This window comes from Phyllopteryx taeniolatus, chromosome 7 (assembly GCF_024500385.1).
Source record: "Phyllopteryx taeniolatus isolate TA_2022b chromosome 7, UOR_Ptae_1.2, whole genome shotgun sequence".
In the NCBI taxonomy this organism is placed as follows: Eukaryota; Metazoa; Chordata; class Actinopteri; order Syngnathiformes; family Syngnathidae; genus Phyllopteryx; species Phyllopteryx taeniolatus.
Window position 1 is genome coordinate 10216426 of NC_084508.1, and position 22031 is coordinate 10238456.

General features: G+C 41.9%; 1 long non-coding RNA gene across 1 annotated transcript in view; it reads left to right on the forward strand.

The window, feature by feature from the left end:
* Window positions 1-6750: 6750 nt before the first annotated feature.
* Window positions 6751-22031, forward strand: part of LOC133481363 (uncharacterized) — a 79593-nt gene continuing 64312 nt past the window's right edge. Inside the window, exon 1 of the long non-coding RNA XR_009789538.1 lies at window positions 6751-7164. This is a non-coding gene — a long non-coding RNA (uncharacterized LOC133481363). The remainder of the gene's footprint in view (window positions 7165-22031) is intronic.

Genomic DNA, 22031 nt, shown 5'->3' on the forward strand with positions numbered 1-22031 from the left:
CCAAGCCCTGCTGCAGCCTGCCTCCCTGCCTCCCTGCCTCCCTGCCTCCCTGCCTCCCTGCCTCCCTGCCTCCCTGCCTCCCTGCCTCCATGCATGCGTGAAACGATGCTGGATGAATATTAACGACTGCAGAGCAAGACTCACCCTCCAATATAAAGCATCAATGCAATTTCAGGCACCTGATTTGCTTTGCATGAAGCACCCAAAGTCTTCCCCCCCCCCCCCCCCCCCCCTGCTTTCGCGTCATCTCTGCCCCTTTATTTCAAGTGCAACATCAAACATTTTAACTCTCCTGAAGCTGCAATTGAAATAAGCAGTACAGAAAAAAAGACAAATATCGAATCTGACCCCACGTCGCAGCCTTTTCTGATACATTTCTGGTTAACCTTTTCAGTAATAGACAATGTCCTCTCAGTCGCTGGTGCAGACATAATAATAATAATAATAATAATAATAATAATAAGGTTTAAGGTTTGGTTTAAGGGCGTACTCTTATCTTCTGTGCCACACCCCCCATGAGATCATTCATAGTCTTTTTCTAACCAAAACAGCAGCACCTACTGAGGCATGTAAGTCTCTCAGATGAATTAAAATGTATACTGTAATGTAAATCCATGTTGTAAAAGTGTCCCTTGCACAAGGCTACAAAAGAGACGGTGTATTTTCTTCTGCCGACTGATTGGTGAACGCGCCGCAATGTTGTGTGCATCCAAGTTTAAGTTCTGGGCAGCTATACGGGACTCTACATTCCATCCTAATTGTGTTTTAAATGACAGTTTTACTTGACATAAATTGTAATATACTGCATATTGTCTTGAGATCCGAGCCGTATTTCAGCCGTCTCTCCCAGTTGAAGTTTACTGTTAAAGTCAACGTAAAACAAAAAGAGTTACAGGTTGTGCATTTAAAGAACCACATCACATAGCTTTCGCATAGGAAACTCTGATTAGCCTAATGCTAACAAACAATGGCAAATGCCAAAGACTGGCTCAAGAATAGCATCGCTGTCACAATGTTAGAACCTTTTAAGTAATGGATATTTGAACACAAACATGGAGCAACACATGTAGGTATTAATATAACAATAGTCTCAGGCATAGATTCTTTATCTTATGCAAAAAAAATTACCTGTATTACTGCAGCTTACTGAGGAGTTGTGAGCGTCTCCTCTCTCTCTATGTATAGCTGTATTATACTGCCCCCAAGTGGCCAAGGTGCACACACTAGGAGCCGCACAATGTCAATAAATTAATGACGATGCACGAACTGGTTCACCATCTAAAATGTTCATTTCATTATGTTATTACTGTATGTTTTTATAATGTACAATACTATAGTGCTATTTTAATTATTTAAAAAAATACACATGACAAAATTCGTTTTTTTTGGGGAGAGGCCGGAACAAATTAATGGTGTTTCCATTCATTTCAGTGGAGAAAGATGATTTGAGTGTTTTGAGTTATGAGCATGGTCACAGAACAAGTTAAACTTGTATCTCAATGCACCACTGTACTCTTACTTTAAAATATTTCCAAAAAAATGTGCGCAAATAATGGCCTCCCCTATAATAGTGATTCCGAACCACATTGGTAAAAAGAACCAATTTCACTTGCGTTCAATTATCATTTATTCACTACAAATAATGTATCTTTGTTCACCCATCTATGTCAACGATGTACAGTGACAGGCAGAACAATTGAATACGCTTTCACCACCAACACAAGCACTTTAATTCAGTATATATTGATTTTGTGATATTTGTTTGGTAGTGTGCTGTGAGATTTCGTATTCGTGTAAAATATGAGCCTTGGCGCCATAAAAGTTGGGAAACGCTGCTCTCATCGACGCCTCCCCCATCTGCATTTGAGTAAATAATCTCCCCCAGCCAGTATTTGTGGATATACACGAAGTAAAAAGCAGATGTGCTTTGGGAAAAGGCCCAAAAAGTTTCTGAGTCATTGAAAAAAAAGAGAAGTGTAAAAAATTGAAATATTTGCACGAGTGCTCGGAGAGCAGCAGCAGCAGCAGCGTGTTTTTTTGCAGTTTGTAAAATCGAATTAGATACGGTGGGGGAATCCGACCTATCGCCAGGGCTCGCATATTTTTCACCCCTCAGGTTTTAGTGTTCCTCGGGTGCTTGTGTTTTCTCAGCTGGAACTGCCATTACACGTGTCCGCTTTCTAGCTGAGCATTTCTCCTCTCCTCTACCCGCTTACACCAGGGTCTCCCAACACCTCTCCTTCGCCACCTACGTTGATCTGAGGCCCAGGCCGGGGCACCACAGGCATGCGCAGTACAGTAACCTGCACACGAACACACAGTACACGCCGAGGAACATTACGCCACCATCCTTGACGTGACAGTCCTAATCACATAGGACACTTTAATTACCTCCCCGAGGAGATTGCGTTTTTCACTTTGGGTTAGTTTCTTTGTTTGTACATGCAGAATGGCAGAATTATGCACAAGTTGTTTACCAAGACCTTGCTGGGGGTCAGTATGCCGGGCCAGGAATATACAATGCATTTTGGGAGCCATCTATTTTAGTGGAGAACTGCATTTTGCAACATCGCAGTTAGAATTGGGATGCAAAACGGGTCGCGCGGGACCTCTAAATTCGCATGTCCTCGAGGTGGCACAAAAATCATAATTTCGACTAAATATGATTCTAAAGTCACACAACACTTTCTCTTTGGCTTTTTGTGGCATTTCTGCAAAAATCCAAAAGAAGGACCTACCTTAACAAGGGGTGTTAAGCGATTGCTGTCAGTAAATTCCTGTAATATTTAAGTACAGTAACTTACTGGCAACACTGTTGCTACTCCAAGTGTTTACATTTGAAAAGTAGCACTTCTACAATATTCCTCGGAAATCCCAATTTTCCATCACTGGTGAGATATTTTGTATTTTATTTTGACAACAGGCCTTGGGGACAACCTGGTTCCTGCAGCCACAATTTTGGTGACCCCAGCTTTATATTATAGTGTCACTTGAGTCTAGTTGTTTCCTTTAAATCCGGTTAGCCTTGGGAGGTATAAAGACAACCTGCTGCCTGTCTCCAATGATGGACACCTTCTCTTCAACACAAAGTACTTGTGCAATTGTACACAATATAGGCCCATGTGGTTGTTCAGCACACAAGAGCCCTGAGGAGCCACAACAACACATACAAGTAGAGTCACAGGGCCAATGGAAAATAAGGTAGAAACTATGCAATATATGTAATTTTTTCTAGTGGATTTATTGATGTCCAGCAGGCGACTTTCTACTGTTTTTCTTTCGACAAGGGCGGTCCGACGCATGCACATTCATCTTTTTACAACACATACGCACCCTTGCCTCCTTTCTCCTGTAACACAGATGCAGAAAATCTGTATGTCATAGAGCTTCAGATAAACCCTCCTCTTGTCAGCTTGTGTTTGACTTACTCATCTTTTTTTTTTTTTTTTTTTTGCAGCAGCATGTTGACAAAATGTGTCTCTCTGCGAGGACCTATTCATAACTGTGTCTCTGCAAGACTATTTTCTCACATGGAGTCCGTGTGTTACGTGAAGAGGACACGAGTTCAAAGCTTGAGGCAAATAAAAGGCCAAAAATGATAAGACCACTCAATACGAGAAATGTCACGTGAAAAAAGCACAGCGGAGGAGAGAAACAACACTTTGAGAGGCAGATGTAGCGGTGAAGTAGGCCAAGATTGCACTCTGAACAAAGGTAAAAAGACCTGATCTGATCACGTGTGAGTGTGTATGAATTTGGACAGGGTGTGGATTAATGTTGTTCATGACTATAGAGTCATTACACAGAGCACAGCTGGATGATGGATTGAGAGCTGAGGGGGGGGGGGGGGGGGGGGGGGGGGGGGGGGCGCGAGCAGATGGGTGAGTAGAGAAAGTGAGGTTAAGTGGCAGTTAGATGTGGGAGATCTAAGTAGATCAAGTGTGTGTGAGCAAAAGAGAGTTAAAAGTGAGGCTACACATGTAAGCACTTGCTCGAGTTCTGTGGCGGGATGTATTTGTGGCACATTTTCATGAAAAAAATGTGTTCAATTACAGTTTGACGGTGTTGTATGGTTCCTCAACCATGCAGTCTGATGGTTAACAAGCAATATTAGTTTCATGCATGCACCCAAGAGGTCCATTTATTTCTTACAGTGACTCTTTTTATAAACAAACCTAACTTTCCAAAAAGCTCTAATTAAGAATCGATGAGAAATTGACATTGAATAAGAAGAAAAAAACAAAAAGTCAGACTGTGGATCAATGTAATGTGTGTGCATGGGTAATTTAAACATTAAGGTCGATTGACAACTCAAAGATCTAACTATGGAGGCCCCCGAGTGAGGAAGGCTTTGGAGTCCCATGCTGACCCAAGTAACCAAATAGCTGTACTATATCTCAATTCTCATTCATAAATCTGCCATCCGTGAGTCATTTGAACCAGTGAATCGCAACCATGGCACACTGTGTTCTGTGCGAGATCATCAGGGGTGCTGCGGAAAATTAGCCAATTTCACTTGTCTGAAAATTATTATTGATTAATAACAGATTAGGCGTTGAAGGAAAACATGTTTTTTTTGTCGTTTATTATAATGTGAAGAAAGTCAAGTTGAAGTTGAGTGATATGTACTTTTCTATCAACATCCTCAAGGCAAATAATGCATCTGTGGTACTCTTTCTCGGCCTGAAACCATACTGTTGCTCGCAAATACTCCTCTTTCCCATAACTTCATTGTGTGGCTCATCAACTTTATTCCTCTCTAGTTCCCACAGCTCTGCACATCACCCTTTTTCTTAAAAATGGGCACCAGCACCCATTTCCTCTATTACTCAGGCATCTTTTCACGCGCTAGAATTCTATTGAACAAGCTGGTCAAAAACTCCACAGCCACCTCTCCTAGATGCTTCAATACCTCCACAGCAATGTCATCAGGACCAACTGCCTCTCCATTTTTCATCCTCTTTAATGCCTTTCTAACTTCCCCCTTACTAATTATTGCCACTTCCTGGTCCACCACACTTGCCTCTTCTACTCTCCCTTGTCTCTCATTTCCTCATTCATCAACTCCTTGAAGTATTCTTTCCATCTAGCAAACACACTGCTGGCACCAGTCAACATATTTCCATCTCTATCCTTAATCACCCTAACCTGCTGCACATCCTTCCCATCTCTATCCCTCTGTCTGGCCAGCCTGTATAGATCCTTTTCTCCTTCTTTAGTGTCCAACCTGCCATACATGTGATCATATGCCTCTTGTTTGGCCTTTGCCACCTCTACCTTTGCCCTGTGTCGCATCTCAATGTATTCCTTTCGCCTCTCCTCGGTCCTCTCAGTGGCCCACTTCTTCTTAGCTAACCTTTTTCCTTGTATGATTTCCTGTACTGTGAGGTTCCACCACCAAGTCTCCTTCTCTCCTTTCCTGCCAGAAGATACACCAAGTACTCTCCTGCCTGCCTCTCTGATCACCTTGGCTGCAGTGGTCCAGTCTTCTGGAAGCTCTTCCCGTCCACCGAGAGCCTGTATCACCTCTTCCCGAAAAGCTGCACAACACTCGTCCTGTCTCAGCTTCCACCACGTGGTTCTCTTCTCTGCCTTTGTCTTCCTAATTTTCCTCCCCACCACCAGAGTCATCTTACACACCACCATCCTATGCTGTCTAGCCACACTCTCCCCTACCACTACCTTACAGTCGGTAACCTCCTTCAGATTACATCGTCTGCACAAGATGTAATCCACCTGCGTGCTTCTACCTCCGCTCTTGTAGGTCACCCTATGTTCCTGCCTCTTCTGGAAAAAAGTGTTCACTACAGCCATTTGCATCCTTTTTGTCTGCCACCATCTGTACCTCCAAGTTCCTTTCCTGGATGCCGTACATACCCAGCACTTCTTCATCACCCCTATTTCCTTCACCAACATGTCCATTACAATCTGCACCAATCACGACTCTTTCTCTGTCTGGGATGCTCAGAACTACTTCGTCTAGCTCCTTCCAGAATTTCTCTTTCACCTCGAGGTCACATCATAGAGTGCCCGGAGAAAACCCCCGCAGGCACGGGGAGAACATGCAAACTCCACACATGCGGGGCTGGGGAATGAACACCGGTCCTCAGAACTGTGAGGCTGACGCTCTAACCAGTCGCCCAACGTGTCGCTCAAACTAAATATCTCTCTCTATATAAGTAGTATCATCGTAATAGTTCACAGCTTGTGTTCTATAAAAGCTACCAAGAAATTCAAACAGGTTAGTTACGCAACTAACCAAATAGCAAGGGCAAGCTAGCAGACTGACAATGGCAAGCACTCGGGAAGGCTCGCGTTACCAGCGCTCAAAGATAAAAGGCAAGGGTTGAAAATAAATTGAAACATAATCCACATAAAACACACTCATACAGTATATACATACTGTATGTATACACACTGTATATACCAGTAAAAAAAAGGGTGGGGTGAAGCTAAACCTGTCCTTTATACAACTTCATTCAGCCTCAAAGCATTATGGGAAAAAACGAACTCTCAGTGCGGAAAATAGTAGACATTTACATTAACCTCCCATCCAAATTATTATTATATTATTTTATAGCTGCAAAGTCGAATATAAAAACATTCATATATTATATATATATATATATATATGTGTATAGCGGCATGGTGGACGACTGGTTAGAGCGTCAGCCTCACAGTTCTGAGGACCCGGGTTCAATCCCCGCCTCCTCCGGGCACTCTGGTTTCAACCCAAAAACATGCATTAATTGGAGACTCTAAATTGCCCGTGAATGTGAGTGCGAATGTTTGTATGTGCCCTGTGATTGGCTGGCAACCAGTTCAGGGTGTACCCCGCCTCCTGCCCGATGACAGCTGGGATAGGCTCCAGCACGCCCCCGACCCCTAGTGAGGAGAAGCGGCTCAGAAAATGGATGGATATATATTTGTTTTTTACCTTTCCGGAAGTCCTTCCTCCCGCGACTGTGATTGGCAGGTGGCGACGCACGTGTCTTGATTTGTGCCGCACTGCACTATGACTAACTGTAGAAAATCCAAAATATAAAAGCCGAAATTTAAAAGTTGATAAATTGGCATTAAAACGAAACTACGAAAACAAAAGGGAAGACAGAGAAGGAGACACAGAAGGCTTGGAAAGCGTTGCCCCCCATCCTTATCATCCCGGTGAGTTAGCTTGCTTTACGTAAATGTTGCTGATTATGAGCACGCGTCATGTTTGTATTTAACAATGTTGAGGCAACAGGTAGGCTGCACAACACCTTTTTATATTGATGGTGACGCCAGACAATAATCTATTTATCTTAACTAATAATAGTGAGTATGATTAGCCACATGTTTGTGGTTGATACGTACTGAGAAAATTGCTATTATAGCAGCATAAGATTAAAGGATGACCTGAACACAAAATTCAGCCAGGTAGTCAGCACAGATGTTGTTGAATATCTCCAGTGCATCCGGAAAGTATTTTTCCACATTTTGTTATGTAACGGCCTTATTTAAAAATGGATTCAATAGATTTTCCCGCCCCTCCAAAAGTCTACACAGAACACCCAACAATGATAACGTGAAAAAAAGATTTAATAAAAACCCCAAACATTATTATTATTTTTTTTGCAAATTTATAAATAAAAATTGAAATCACATGTACAAAATAATTTTGATTAATACATTTTGGAATAAAACGAACTGCTTAACACAAGAAAATGTGGGAAAAGTCAAGCGCTGTGAATACTTTTCCGGGAGGACTGTATATAATTTATTTATGCTCATATAGAATCTGTTGTAAGAATACTAATGATAGTAGTAAACAGTTTTTTTTATGTCTGAAAATTATTATTATAGTGGTTTTTTTTGCCAGCCTTGAAATACAACAATTTATATCACTGACGCATCGGTAAAGTTATTTAATGCATTGGATATAATGGTTATGCTTGAGTGTTAGATTTGTGACCCTTTCTTTCCATGGAAAAAGTCGACATACATCAAAAAAGCTTTGCCTATGAGCAGTCATTTTGGAATTTGAGCAAAACAGCAATTTGAAAAATGCCCAAAGTTTGCTGTGTAATTTATTGTACAGCAAATCAACCAAAGATTCCAGAGAGGATTTCCCCCCCCCCCCCACTATACGTAAGGATTTTTTTTTCGCAAGAAAACGTTCTGCTGATGGGTTGTTACTCACTGTAGATAGAAAATGCAAAAAAAGTGCAGGACTAGCCTTTATTCTTCATTGAGGTGAACAAGCCATCAAGCAAAACCATTGCTCACCAGATGCCCTCGAATTAACTTATGACGAATACATGACATGGAGGATGATGACAATTTTGCACAGAAACAATGAGGAACTCTGCGGCATAGACTACTCTTATTAGTTAGACACGACTGTTCGACTTCATCATACAAAATATGTATCTAAAATTCTGTCTTAACAAAGAAAATAATCTATTTTGATTCACTCAGGAAAGAGTGGAGCACTGGCCTGGAGGCTGGCAGAAGTGTATATATAGTGTTAACCAGCTAATGTGTATATTTGTTTGGGCACGTTATTGCGCATATTTTTTAAGCGATCATTTCAGAGTTTTTTAATATTATACTTACTTTCATGCTGGAAAGGAGAGCCATAGTCTTTGCAGTTTTCAGTTGTTTATGGGAGAACAGTAAAACTCAGAGCACACTCACACAGGAGCTGCTGTCAACCACAGCTCACACGTAGACTCACTAATGTCACACGCTACCCCACAGACCCCGCCTCATAAAGGCACATCTATTCACAGAGACTGAAATATGTGGAATATTTTGTATACATTTTATGTGTGCAATTTAGTGTGTCCAAATATGTTTACATAGTGTTTAACAGGTGTATTTTAATCACATTGTGTTTGAATACGTTTGAATGTGTCTAAAGTCTGTGGGAGGCATACATTTGCCCCCCAAAATGTTTTTATGGACTTTCATCTATTGTGGGTGGGTCTGGAACGTATCCTCCGTGATAAATGTTGGTTCATTGTAATTCTAGTACGTCAGAGGGAAAAGTCTGTATAGGTGGGCGCTAACAAGGATTGGTCAGGGTCCAAGTGTGTTTGTCTTCTTGCGTATTGTGAGCCGGCTGCTTGAGACAGGCTCTCTGGGTTGCGAGGCTCGTGTCAGGCCTGTCAGAGCGCCGTCGTAGACCATTGTGGCAGTTTGTGATTGATGTGGAGCAGCGACAGAACAGGAAGAATGATAGCAACAGGGAAAACAAGGAAAAGAACAGGAACTGAATGTAGACCTGGTAAGGTAGAATAACACTGCTTACATTTTTCTGTACCCTTTAGAGAACTCTAAATGTCATTAATGAAGTGATACAACAACTCTGGTCTTGGACCAAAAATCTATCCCAATAAATACGTACTCTTCGTAGCATAGAGTTCCAGACTATATTAGTCAGGCGAAACGGTGTTTGATAAATACAGTCTCATACTGGTGTCATTAGGCTTTGTACACTAAGCAGTGCTATTTAGAACCTCCAACGTTGAACACAATCTGTTTTGTGACACCTTTTGACTTACCAATTCTAGTTTCAAAAATTGTTTTCCATAACTTACGTCAAGCACATTATTTTCCAGGCTTAAACTGTCATATCATAGAAAAAAGCTGTCACTCTATGAATACTTCTACACGTCACAATATTTTCATTGTCTTCTTAAAACATAATCAATCCTTTTGTTACACAGACAATGTTTTGAATAGGGCCAAAACAATTCATTGAATAACTCAAATAATTGTATTACTTAAAAAGGTTGACGCAAAATATGTCTCTCGAAGCTTCACGAGGATCATTTGATACGTTCCACTCCGCATACAGTAGAAATAAGTCTAAAACAGTCTGTAAAACACAGAGAATGTCCAAAGTTTGGGATTATTTCACACTTAAAAAAAGATAGTCGTAAAAAAACAGCACGGTTACGATCATGACACAAGGTAAACATTTTTAGCTCATGTAATATAGCCTACCACCGTTAGTTTGAATGCATTGTAATCCCCTCGCAAGTGGTCAAGGATAGACACAGCTGCCCGTGCACTTTTAATCACTCTATTGAACAAAATGAACACATAAGTACATTCATACACTAGCTTCTGTAGCTCACAACTGACACCGAGTCACCCAACACGCAGGCTGGCTAAGGCTTAGCCAGTTAACAGCCAGCTGCTAACCTGAGCCAAAACAGCCAACTGCATGCTCATTTACTGACGCACACGTCACTCACCAGGCCAAGCCACACACACACACACACACACACACTCAAAGTCACAGATACTACAATATGGAATGTGAAGATGGTGACCCAAGTGGCCAAAAACAATACCTACACCTCACATGTATTTTACTGCAAAATATGTTTTCATCTGGTTAATGCATAATTGGTAGAATACTCTGCTCTAAAAAGGATTATCTCATACCATGTATTTCGAGTTGATCTTGAGTCTTTATGTGTTATACTTGTCAGGATATTCGACTGGAACCACCTACTTTTTGGCACGAGCCAAACCGAAACTCTGTATCCACCAAAAGGTTTCAAAGAGGCCCCACCTGCTCCTCCATATTGTCTAAAAGCAATAGTATTTGCAAATATAGATGGGTCCTCGTCAAGCAGCTCTCCCTTTCACAGTCCTCTCCAATTATCCTAAGCCTGTGATGTTTCCTCCTTTTTTACCCCTCAACAATCGCCAAGGGATGTAACGTCTAATGTAAGAAAGGTAATGGTCCTCCTCTTTCTCCATGCACCCCTGCCCCTCTCTACTTCTGCTTGCTTGCTTGGTTGTGTTCCCTGTGCCCTAATTCAATTCTACATGCTTTTCTTGGCCCGTCCAGCCTCTTTCTAAAGTTTCTCTCTCTTGTTTTCCCTCATTAAATCACTCTTCACGCTTTTTTTTTTTCACTGTAGTTTTGCTTCCAAATAGTTCTATTTCTTTCCTTTCCTCTCTGTCTGTTTTGTCCCACTTGGTCTCCTTTTACTGCTTGGTCTGATTTGCTACCTCTGGTTTGTTCCGAGACAGTCTCGCTCGTCATCTCAGGCCATCTGCCATCGTCAGAGGGAGCATCTTAGTGGGAGTGAGAAGGGTCATGTACAGGTTAGGGATATCACTTCCCTCGATCCTGTTCTCTTCTGCTCTCAATTGCCACTAACCCCGCAAACTCTTTTTCATCGCCTCTCCTTGCTGCTTTATCCTGAGCATCCCCCCCCCCCCACATCATAATTTATAAACTACAGTGAAACCTCCATGGTTGAAAATGGTTGGGACACATCTGTTTGGTTTTAGAATCAAATTTACCTGTATAGAAAATCAAATGCAAGTGTCTGTTTAAGTCTGCAGTCGGCTCACAGTAACATTCTTAATGGTCATTGAAGTGTAAAAATAAGTTAAGCATTGTGTAATAAAAGTAAAACAAAGTACAACTACTCACAGGTTGTCTGGCGCAAATGTTTAGGCTGGCTAAGCAGTAGTTTACATCCTGCGTCTTTTGTCTAAACGTTTTTTAACTGTTATTAAAGTGGAAAAATTAGTTCGCTGCTATATACTAAGTTTTAAATACTATAAAGTATGTACTCACAAAGGGCAGCACATTTGCATGATGCGATGAAGAACAAGTAGGTGGGAAGATTACTGGTTATGCCTGGGAGGTGACCATCTTCACATAAAGACTAAACATTGCTGACTTTGTGCAGTATGCATTCTGTTCTTCTTTTATTGCATTCACTGCCAGTCCTCTATGTTAACAGGCATATTTGAACTCAGCAGGCGTCAATGGCAGTGAAATGAATGACTTATTTTACTGTGATGCATTTGTTGCTACGCAACAGCTCCATCATCACACTTTTCTACTTTTCCATCACTGGTAGCATTCTATGGTGGCATCACAAAAACAAGCCAAAGAAAAACCACAATGGTTTTTTCCCCCCCTTTTAGTTTAGCCAGATATGCTGAGGTCTCGCGAGATGGTGATTCGACTAGGTCCAGCGACATCTTGATTAATAGTTTAATTTGTTCCGTGACTGAGCTTGTGACTCCATTTAATTGTATCCCAAATTGTGATTGAGATGCGGAATGCTCGTGTGGTGTTTTCTGCCGCCATCAAGCGGTGATGTATCGAAAGCTTGCTCAAATTTAAACTGGCAACACGAATTAAAAAAAAAAAAAAAAAACGACTCAGCGACGGCTCGTAGCTCAGAAAACTTGTATGTTGGCGCACTTTTAAGTCAAGTTCGCGCTGTATTTTTTTCCCCAGAAAATCTGGACCGAATTCCGATATTAAAAGTTCCATTATACATAACTTAGACCAGAAAGTGTGTGTGCGCGTGTATGAAGGTGTGCTGACGGTGATGGATGGATGTAAATGTGTGACGAGGCTGCTGCCCAAGAGCTTTGTGTACACAGATGCATGATGAGGAAGACTCACAGAGAGTGATGAGGAGGAAAGAGACAAAAAATGGGGAAGATCGTAGGTGTGTCTTCATGTGTGTGTGTGGGGGGGGGGGGGGGGCAGCTGAGGGGATCATCTTCCCTCCTCCTCCCTGGCCCCAGCCAGAAGCCCCCGGGGGTCCCTTGGTTCCCGAGCAAAAACATCTCAGGCCCCCATCACCCCTGAACCTAGCGCTGGGCTGTTTACCTTGGCCTGGCTGCCTGACAGCTTTACTGATGTTACATACAGGCACACAGGGACTCTGAGTCAGAGAGGGCGAAGGAGGGGATGGAGGAGACGAGGAGGAGGATAGATGCCGAATGGAGGAGTGTGGAGCACGAGTGGGTGGAAAGTGAGCAAGAGTGGCACAAATTGAGGTGAAAAGGATAAAAAGGGGGGCATAGAGACGGAGGTGTGAGGGAGCAAGAGAGTTGGCTTACCCTGATCTTAATCAACTCGATCAGATCCATTTGGCAGATCTCCAGAGGAGGGAGCCACTCAGAGGCCAACCGAGTGCACTCTGAAGGAAATATTTTCGACAACACCGTCTGCGCTAAAAATACAGGCATTAATTTCCATCAGCTCTCCAAGTAGATCACTGTGTATATAAAGCAATATTTTGTTTTCGGGATCATTGCTCAGGGAAGTATGTGGGATTCAAAAAGCAAATGTGGAATGGAGACTCACTATTTTGACAGGAGGTAGTGTTACTCATTACAGTGCGCTGAAAAAATGTATAAGCACATTTCAAACTGTTAGGGAGCGAAAAGGGCAGAGAGAGCACTCCTATACAAACACTGGTGTACCCATTTTAATAAACCCGATGAAGAAAATTATGAAACAAAGCTTTACATAAAGGAATGCCTATCAATCAACTGTAAAATTATGTTCTGAGAGGATGAGTTATTATCTTAAGTGTTCAGATGTTTTCTACCAAAGCCGCCTCCATGTGTGGCAATATATGTATATAAATTTTTCGTAGGCGTCTGTTTGTCCATTTTTGAGCCAAAATGCTGGGCTGGGCAGGGCCACGGGGGCTTTGACAATAGGGTGGGAGGTCTGTTTTGCAGTCCAGAGCACTAAGTCTTGTTTGTCTGTCCTGAGCAGCTGGACAAGCTGTAATAATACAAACAGGCCTTTGAACAGGCTGCTGTGTTGTGCAGCTCCAGCTTGGGTTACATCCCACACACACAGACACGTATGCACACTTGCTCACAATAGCAACCACACACAAGAAAAACAAAAAGACACCCCAAACTACATGTGTGCACGCAATGGATGGATGAATGTGCATGCAAGCACTGACATAAACAACCCTTAAAAGCACTGAGGCAGTTATTAAAGATGCATAACCTTATGATAAAATGTCTGCCCAGAGCGCTTTCATTTGTCTCTGCGTCATTGATCTTACCAAACTCTGCTAGACGGCCTTGTTTATCTGTCGTCTCTGTTTGTTTGCTTGTTTGTGCAGACAGACGGGTGGCTTGCTTGTTGTTTGTTCACGGCTGATCATTTTCCACCATGAATCATTGGGGGAGGAGTACCCCCCCCCCCCCCCCCCCCAACACACACACACACTTATCACCCCTCTCAAACTGATTTAGCCTTGCACAAACACATCAGGCTCATGGTGCTGTAGCCCTCTTTGAATGGAAGCTACAACTCTGGGGGGGGGGGGCGCAATGCGTTGAATGTCATTCCACATCGCGACACTGACTGATGGCTTCCTCTGTTATGTAATGTGCGTCTGGGCCCTACCTTTATAGCCTCGGTTGTAGTCATTGGTGCACGTAGACTGCAACTTTCCCACAGTTATATCAGTCAGCGTTGGACTGAAATCTATATAAAAAAAGTGACAGGCGGACAATTAAATGCTCATTTATCAGATGGCAGAAGGCATCTAATTGACCTGTATATCCACTTATATTAATAAACAAACAAAATTTCAGGAAAGGCCTATTAGAACAGCTAAACTTTATTAAGGTTTAATCAGAGGCACTTTAAATGCTGGCAGGTGTGTGCTGACTCCCGTTTAACGTGTGAATGTGATTGGTCCATTCTGAACACAGCCACATCCCTAGTTATCAGAGGGTGTGCACACTTGTGCACCCACATTATCTCTTTTTCTTTCCCTTTCACTTTTTTTCCCCCAATTGAGTTGTACAGGTTATAGGTCACATTATGGGTGGAAAAAGTTTTGAAATGATTTATCTTGATTTATCTTTTTTGTTTCTTTTATCACAAAAAAAAAACTGGCATTTGAACAGGTGTGTGTGCACTTTTTATATCCACTGTATCACCCAGAAGGAAAAGCATGTTTTTGTCTTTGGAAGACTAATTACTAATTACTTACAGCTCATTATGTAGAAAAACAGACTCTCATAATGCATCTGCTTTGAAACACTTAAGGCCCCCAAAAAAGAACGTACACAAATATTTTAGTCCCACCAGCATGTTTAGAACAGCAGATTTTTCACCACTGTTTTTGTCTAATATTAAACTTTAAACAAGCTAAAAAGTAGACTTTACACCGATTTGATCGGGCTGATCGGTATCGGCCGATATTTAGCCTTTTATGCTGATCGGCTTTTTCATAATTCGCCGATCCGATCAATAACGTCATTGATCAGCTCCGCAAAAGACATTAACTCCGCGTCGCCGTGTGCACAGTATATTTGAATCCAAAAGCTAGTTTATTTTTAGCCTTGTCGCGTGTCTTTTGACGTAGTACTGTAAATATCTGACGGCCAAAGAAGTTATTTCAAAAAAATATATAAAAACGTCGGCAGTGTGGGAGAGACAACACGTAATGCCCGGATCAGACTACAAGACAAATTTGCTCTTTCACGATTGCACTGTCAGACTACTGAAATAAAATCTTGTATTCCGATACCATCGCATCCCGTTTTTTTACAATCATTGGGCTTTATCTTGTCAACTCAAACGCGAACGGATGCACTCGTTACCAACGACAACAAGAGCGGATCGCGCCGACTGTATTATAAAAACAAAATGGGGGGGAAAATGTGTGGTGGTGGTCACCGGTGCTCAGGACAGGAGAGGACGTTCGATTAAGGCTTGCTAGAGGTATCTTCACATACTTTTAATACGATACGGCTCACAAGCAGGCAATAAAATGTTATGTAGCCTAGCAAGCTAGCGGCAGCACGAACAATTGAAAAATCTCATGGCACACCAACAAACAAAAATGTCACAAAACATGGAACATTAATTACTGTATTTACTTCCTGCCATCTAATAGAAGACCATTCATTTGTTCTGTCTGTCATTACGCCTCACTGGCATAAATAGAGGAACAAAGATACATTATTTATGATCGGATCGGTTATCGGTTTTTTAAACTCGCTGATCGGTGATCGGCCTCAAAAATCCTGATCGTGTAATGCCTAGTAAAAAGAGAGTGAGGGGAATGTTGAACTAACAAAAAATTGCACTCATTGCCAATTATTATCTAAACTAATTTTGCTACTGTAGCGGAAACCTGACAGCTGTCAATCAGTCATTAAGTCCCATTCACCTGGGAAATGTGTGAAATGTTCTCTCGCCATCATGTTAGTCACACAAAACGTATTTCAAAAGCATGCTAATTCTTTTAATGACACCTCTTTGGTTCAGATGTGATTTGTGCATTTCCTGAAAGAACAGAAGGCAAAGTTGAAACAAATCAACTGTCACCTGGATGTGGAAATCATGGCACGACAACCAATTACGCCTGACATTTGGCGTGAACTCTAAATAAAGGCAATTTGCAGCTTATTATTTTTACTCCCGAAACGCATTCAAATTAGATGCAGGTCTTGCACCACAGCCCCGCTGTCCGTGGGAGCCCAGGACTGGGGATGGGTGGGTGCTGGGAACAAGACGGATAGAGGGGAGGTCTAATCAAAGTAAATGAAAACACCTGTTTGGGTGAATTGGATTGGGGTCTGTTTTTGTCTTTTTCTCGCAGTGACAAAATCTGTAACATGACTTATTACTAACTGAAAGTCCTCTACTATCAATTACAATATTGTTTGTACTATTGTTTTTCAATCTTTTTTTTTTTTTTATAAATGTGTGTGTGTGTGGCTACCGCACTTCAAAACAATACAAACAACATGGCTGTGAACAAAGAGGGCTTGGTTTACAAAAGCCCAGTCAATGTTTTTGCCAATTTAGCAACTTTTTCCTGACCCCTCTAGCAACTATTTTGCAAAAAAGTGACTAGCATCCTTTTAATTTCCGGTAAGAAATGGACATGAGCAGAATCATTTTGATATTGTTTTTTGAATATCAGGAAAGGAACCTGGTGCAATCACTGAGTCAATCGTAAAAAAAAGGCGCCCATTTAGATGTCGCAAAAGCAAGGATTCATTGACATGCTGGAAAAGTTTGACCTGAGCTATCTGCGTCCAAGCCGGCGAGGTTGCCTTTCCTCACTTATACGACTCCATGAGAAAAGAGAGCTGGAAGGGGTGCAGTGATACTCTTCGACAATTGACATTTATGGGCTATTTTATTTTGTCAATTTGTTGAATATCTATTGATTTGTTGAATATTTATTTATTTTAGGAAGGGTATCTATGTGTATTTTTTTTGACAGTTTTTTTTTCCAAGGAGCACAAATTTCTTCCATGATCAATAATGAAAACATTTGCAGCCAAATGTCTTCTCTTGCATGCTGTTTTAGTATTTCCTGTATCCACTATTGCTGTTGAAACAATGACAATGTTCCTGTTGTGGGACTAATAAAGGTTTTATTATAACTATCTATTACAGTATATTAATGTACTTCTAAACTTATAGGACCATTTCCTCAAGTGACGTAGTGGACTAGCGGTGATGTACTAATTAATTTCCCTTTTCTGGCCCCTGTGTGGCTGTCTAGCGTTATCCTATATTTACAGTATTTTCTCCTCAGACACGTTGATTTGCCTACTGTGTTGCTCTTGAAAGTTGGTTACTCTACGCTATAACGCGGTTCGAGCCACACCTATGTGACAAGTGTACTTTATCACCCAATCACTTATTTTATTTTATGACTTCATCACGATAGTTTAACAATTAGCATGGCGCCCCAGACTTTCTCCTGATAATTACTCTTCGTCCTCCCTTCGTGGTAACGATACTTGTCAGAGCTGTAGCTTATTTGCTGCCATGGAGGCGATGATTAGTGACTTACTGCTTTGACACTGGGCAGAGAGTACAGCGCAGACACACAAGAGCAGCGCGACAGTATCTCCGCGCAGAAAAAAAGTTAATACATCATTTACATATTGACTGATGTCGATTCATCGGCCATACACTATGGTCGCTGAATAATTGGTTAGACTCTAGAGCGTTATCTTCATATTTTTCGTCTTGGCACTCTCTTTTACTCATCTGTGGTGGCATTCCTGCCCCAAAACACACACACAATGAAAGCTATACGTGAGCAAGCTCGAAAGAGGAGGATAAGGTTGTAGGAAGAAGCAAAAGCGTACGTAAGGGCCATGTAAGCCACACTAAATGGGGATGGCTGGTTGAAAAATGAAACTGGGGGGCTTGTGGTGTGTGTGGGAGGGAGACATGGGTACAAGGATTTAGAGGGGACAGCACATCTGCCGAAACCATTAAGAAGCATGCACACGGTGTGTGACGTTGTGTTTTCACTGCCAGTGTTGGCTTGGGTGCGCACAGCACAAGTAGGATCGGGTTTCGTCCGTGTGCAGTGGGGGGCCGTCTCCCATTTGACGTGTGATGATTTAGTCAGGTGTGAGCGTGCATTTTCCAATTTGGAAGGGAATAAATTAAGTGATTTTTGTTTTTTTGTTTTATGAGACTGCTGTCCCTGGCCATCTCGAGGTTCACCCTACCTCCTGTTGTGCACTGTCAGCCCAAGTGATGTGTTTATAAAGAGCGTGGCAGTGGGAGCTGGACACACAAAACACATGTGCATCAAGACCAGGGTCATGAAAACAACGCTATGAAATAAATACGCAGATGTACATATGCAGAGGAATGACACATGGAGGGAAGTTTATTTATTTATTTATTTATTTTATGTCAAGCTGTGCTACAACATAAAGATGACAGGATGAAGCTATAACTAGTGTGTATATTTTCTATTTCCTACCCTTTAACTTAAAGGATAGAGTATGTAAAAGTGACTTTAATTGCCTTTATTGTACATATTTCGGTCTCTGGAGTACCTGGCCATGTATAAGTCAGAAATTACACAACAACACAAATTATTATATTATTATTTTTTTCTTAGTAGAAGTAGCAAGCCCATCAGGCCCTCTTGTTGCATCGAAGTCAGGTCAATTTAAAAGTGACATTATAGAAAATTTACTTTGTTTGATACTTTTGGGTATTTTGACAAAAAGTCACAGAAGAGTTCACCTGGCAACTAAATAGTGGGAATAAAAGTGCCTCCTTGAAAAGTAGGACCCTCACATCAAGTTTTTTCACCTAAGAATTGGCAGCTACCTGTGCAAAGAACAGATTTCATTCTTGCAAGCGACAGCTGTACTCCAACGAATCACCGTGTCAAAACCAAAAGCTAAGCAGTGTTGTGTTGGATGCACAGTATAGTGTTAACTAACAGCGTTAACAGTGTTTAGCGTCTGTGTTCAACCGTGTTCTGCTGAGTCTGGTTGGAAGGGCTACTTCAACCTGCAAAAATTCCTGATGAACCAAAGGGGGGCCCAGCAGAGAGAGTTTGGGAACCACTGACTTCAATAATCATTGTGGTACTTTGATCGAAGCATGTCAGTTGAGGCACCTTGAAGCTGTTTAATGTTTGTGGAAAGATGGCAAAATGTCTTGTTTACATTAGGTCTGTCAAATCTTTGCGAGTGCTGCTGCATGGCTGCATGTTGTTGAAATGAACGCAGGGAAAGCAGGTGTGTAGACCGTTGCGGATGGAGAACAGATGAGAACCAACCTTAAATGACTGTGTGTTTAAATAGAAGACCTGGTTGAGATCTTCTGGGGTTGACGAAGCAGGAAACCCAAATCTTGCGTGACCTCTAACCTCAGTTTGGCTTCTCTGCTACTGCTCCCACATGTGGCTCTAAATGACTGCCTTGACTCTCTTCATGTTTATCACTGTCTCTTTGTGTGTTGGTCCATGTGACTGACCTGTCTGTCTGTTTGCCTGCCAGCCTCTGACTGATTGTCTCTTTTCAACAGCCTGTTTATTTGCTTTAAATCAACTGACTTACCAGCAATTAGCTGCACCAATTGAGTTCAAGTCTGAGGACAAACATGCGCTAGTAAGTACATTTTCAGAATCATCTCTATTGGACAAGTACGTTAAATGACACAAGGAATGTGTCTCAGGTAGTTGGAGCCACTCTAGTACGACAACAAACAGCCACGATTGCAAAACATACATTGAGGACACAAAAAAAAAACAAGTACGGAGAGAAATTGAGCAATAAAAGGGTACCAGTAATGTTAATGCTGATACAGTGACAATTGAGCAAATGATGCTGTCGTCAAGCAATTTAAAGTGACTACTAGTGCAATAATTGTGATACAATGACAGTTGTGCAAGTAGTGCAGAGTCCTTAAGCACCGAAGTGGCCAGTAGTAATCAACAACAGTTATGCAAGTAACGCAGAGTGACAAACCTACAACAATGACTAAAGTAAAAATGTAATAGCGTCCCAACATAGATGTGTAAAATTGGCAACATGTCACAATGGAATTGTAAGTCAACTAATTGTAATTCACACACTAATCCCTCTGAATATTTATAACAACACACAATACCCAATCAATTTACTGCAGGGACTCATACGTAAATTATTTGAAGAATTTCCAACCTGCTTGGGAGGACAGAACATGTTTTCATCCATTCTAGGGTGTACCCTGCCTCTCCCCAGAAGTCAGCTGGAATAGGGTGTAGCACACCCGCGGCCCACAGTGAGGATAAGCAGTACAGAGAATGGAGAAGGGCCCCGTAGAGATCGAATTAGTGCCATTGGCGTTTGCATATTGATCCTTATCCGTAGCTAAAGATGTGACGTTTCAATGACACAATCAAGTCGAGGCAGATTTTGTCTGAAAGTTTATCTCTCTGTGATGTCACAGGCATCACACCTCCAGTCACATTGTCTTGTGTAAACAAATGATTCAAAAATCAAGTCTATCTTCCACAGGTTGCTGTAACTCCACTTTCATATATGCTTTGCGTATTTGCTGTCAGTCACAACACAGTGGATGGTTGACACTGGATACGCTCCTTTGCGTCCTCATGTTTCTTGTGCATCTGACAATGAATACTTGAGGTTTGTCACCTCATTATGTGCATTTTGCAAAAGGGAAACCCACGTCATCACGACTTTACAGCAATCTAACCATTATATGTGCTTTAAAATCATTCCAAGACTGTTGTGGCAACCATTTCGTTCACCAGGATGTTCTCAGTGAGGAAATCGAATAACTTTAGTGTCACCAAAAAACATCCTTGTGAAGAGAAAATAAATGTCTTCTAAATTCCACAAATCACAGATGTGTTGTTAACAACCTTGCCAAATTTGAATGATAAAATTAGGTTTTAAAATCGTGGAACATCAAGCTGTTCTCGAACACTGGGCGTGTCCACTGAATGTGCTGAAACCACGACCCGCTCAACTTTCAATGAAATACCACTACTAGTCCTGGGGGAAAAAAAGGATAGTACCTCATCTTTCATCTTTCTTATAAAAACACATCCGCTTATATCCCGCTAGGTCGCTATGGGGCTTTTCCCCGCCACGATAACAAGATGCTCTAAAGCGGACTCGACAGCTCAAAGCCCCTGTCGAGGCTGTCAAGTCGGACTTTTTCTCCCTTTCCCCACCTCGCTTTGACGCTTTTGTCAGCATGACATGCACGCACTCATGGCTGACAATGAGGCACTCTAAAGCGGCCACACCAGCCCGAAGCCCATGTCCACATGCTGACGTCATGTCGGACTTAAAGAAAAAAGAAATTCCCCATCCTTGCTCTTCAGTCTTTCTCTGTGTGATGTGCATGCATTCATGGCTGATAACAAGGCGCTCTAAAGCGGCCACGACCGTGAGCTATCCGAAGGGAAGATGTATTTTTGGGGTGTAGACATAGCTAGCTAGCTAGCCTAGTGTATGTTGCAAGTGCGCTGGATAACTGCTGATGTGAACGAAGGGCTCAAGTTCTCATATAGTGGTGGAGGGGCGACTCATGTCTGACTCCAAAGTGCGTTATTAACGTCACAAATGAGTACTACACAGTTCTCAGTCTTTGTAGATGCTTTTAGCAATTATAGAAACAAATATCTGAAATTGCTTCACAGGGTCTATAATTGCAATTGTTGACTGAAGGTATTCATGTCAGTATACTGTTTGAAAGATTGGTCACGGCGATTTAGAAAGTGTTTTCAATACAAGCCAATAGCTTATTTAACAGCAGCTCGCCTTTTACAGTGGAACTTTGTAGAAGAGGTTGGTGGACAAGTGTCGTCTCCGGGAAAGTCGCTCTGAATTTGCCGAGCCCTCCTCCGCAGAACAGATGATCGAAGGAGATTGGCAACTTTTACTGAGGTGGGTCAAAGTGTCCTTCCTTTATGAGTTGTTACAACATG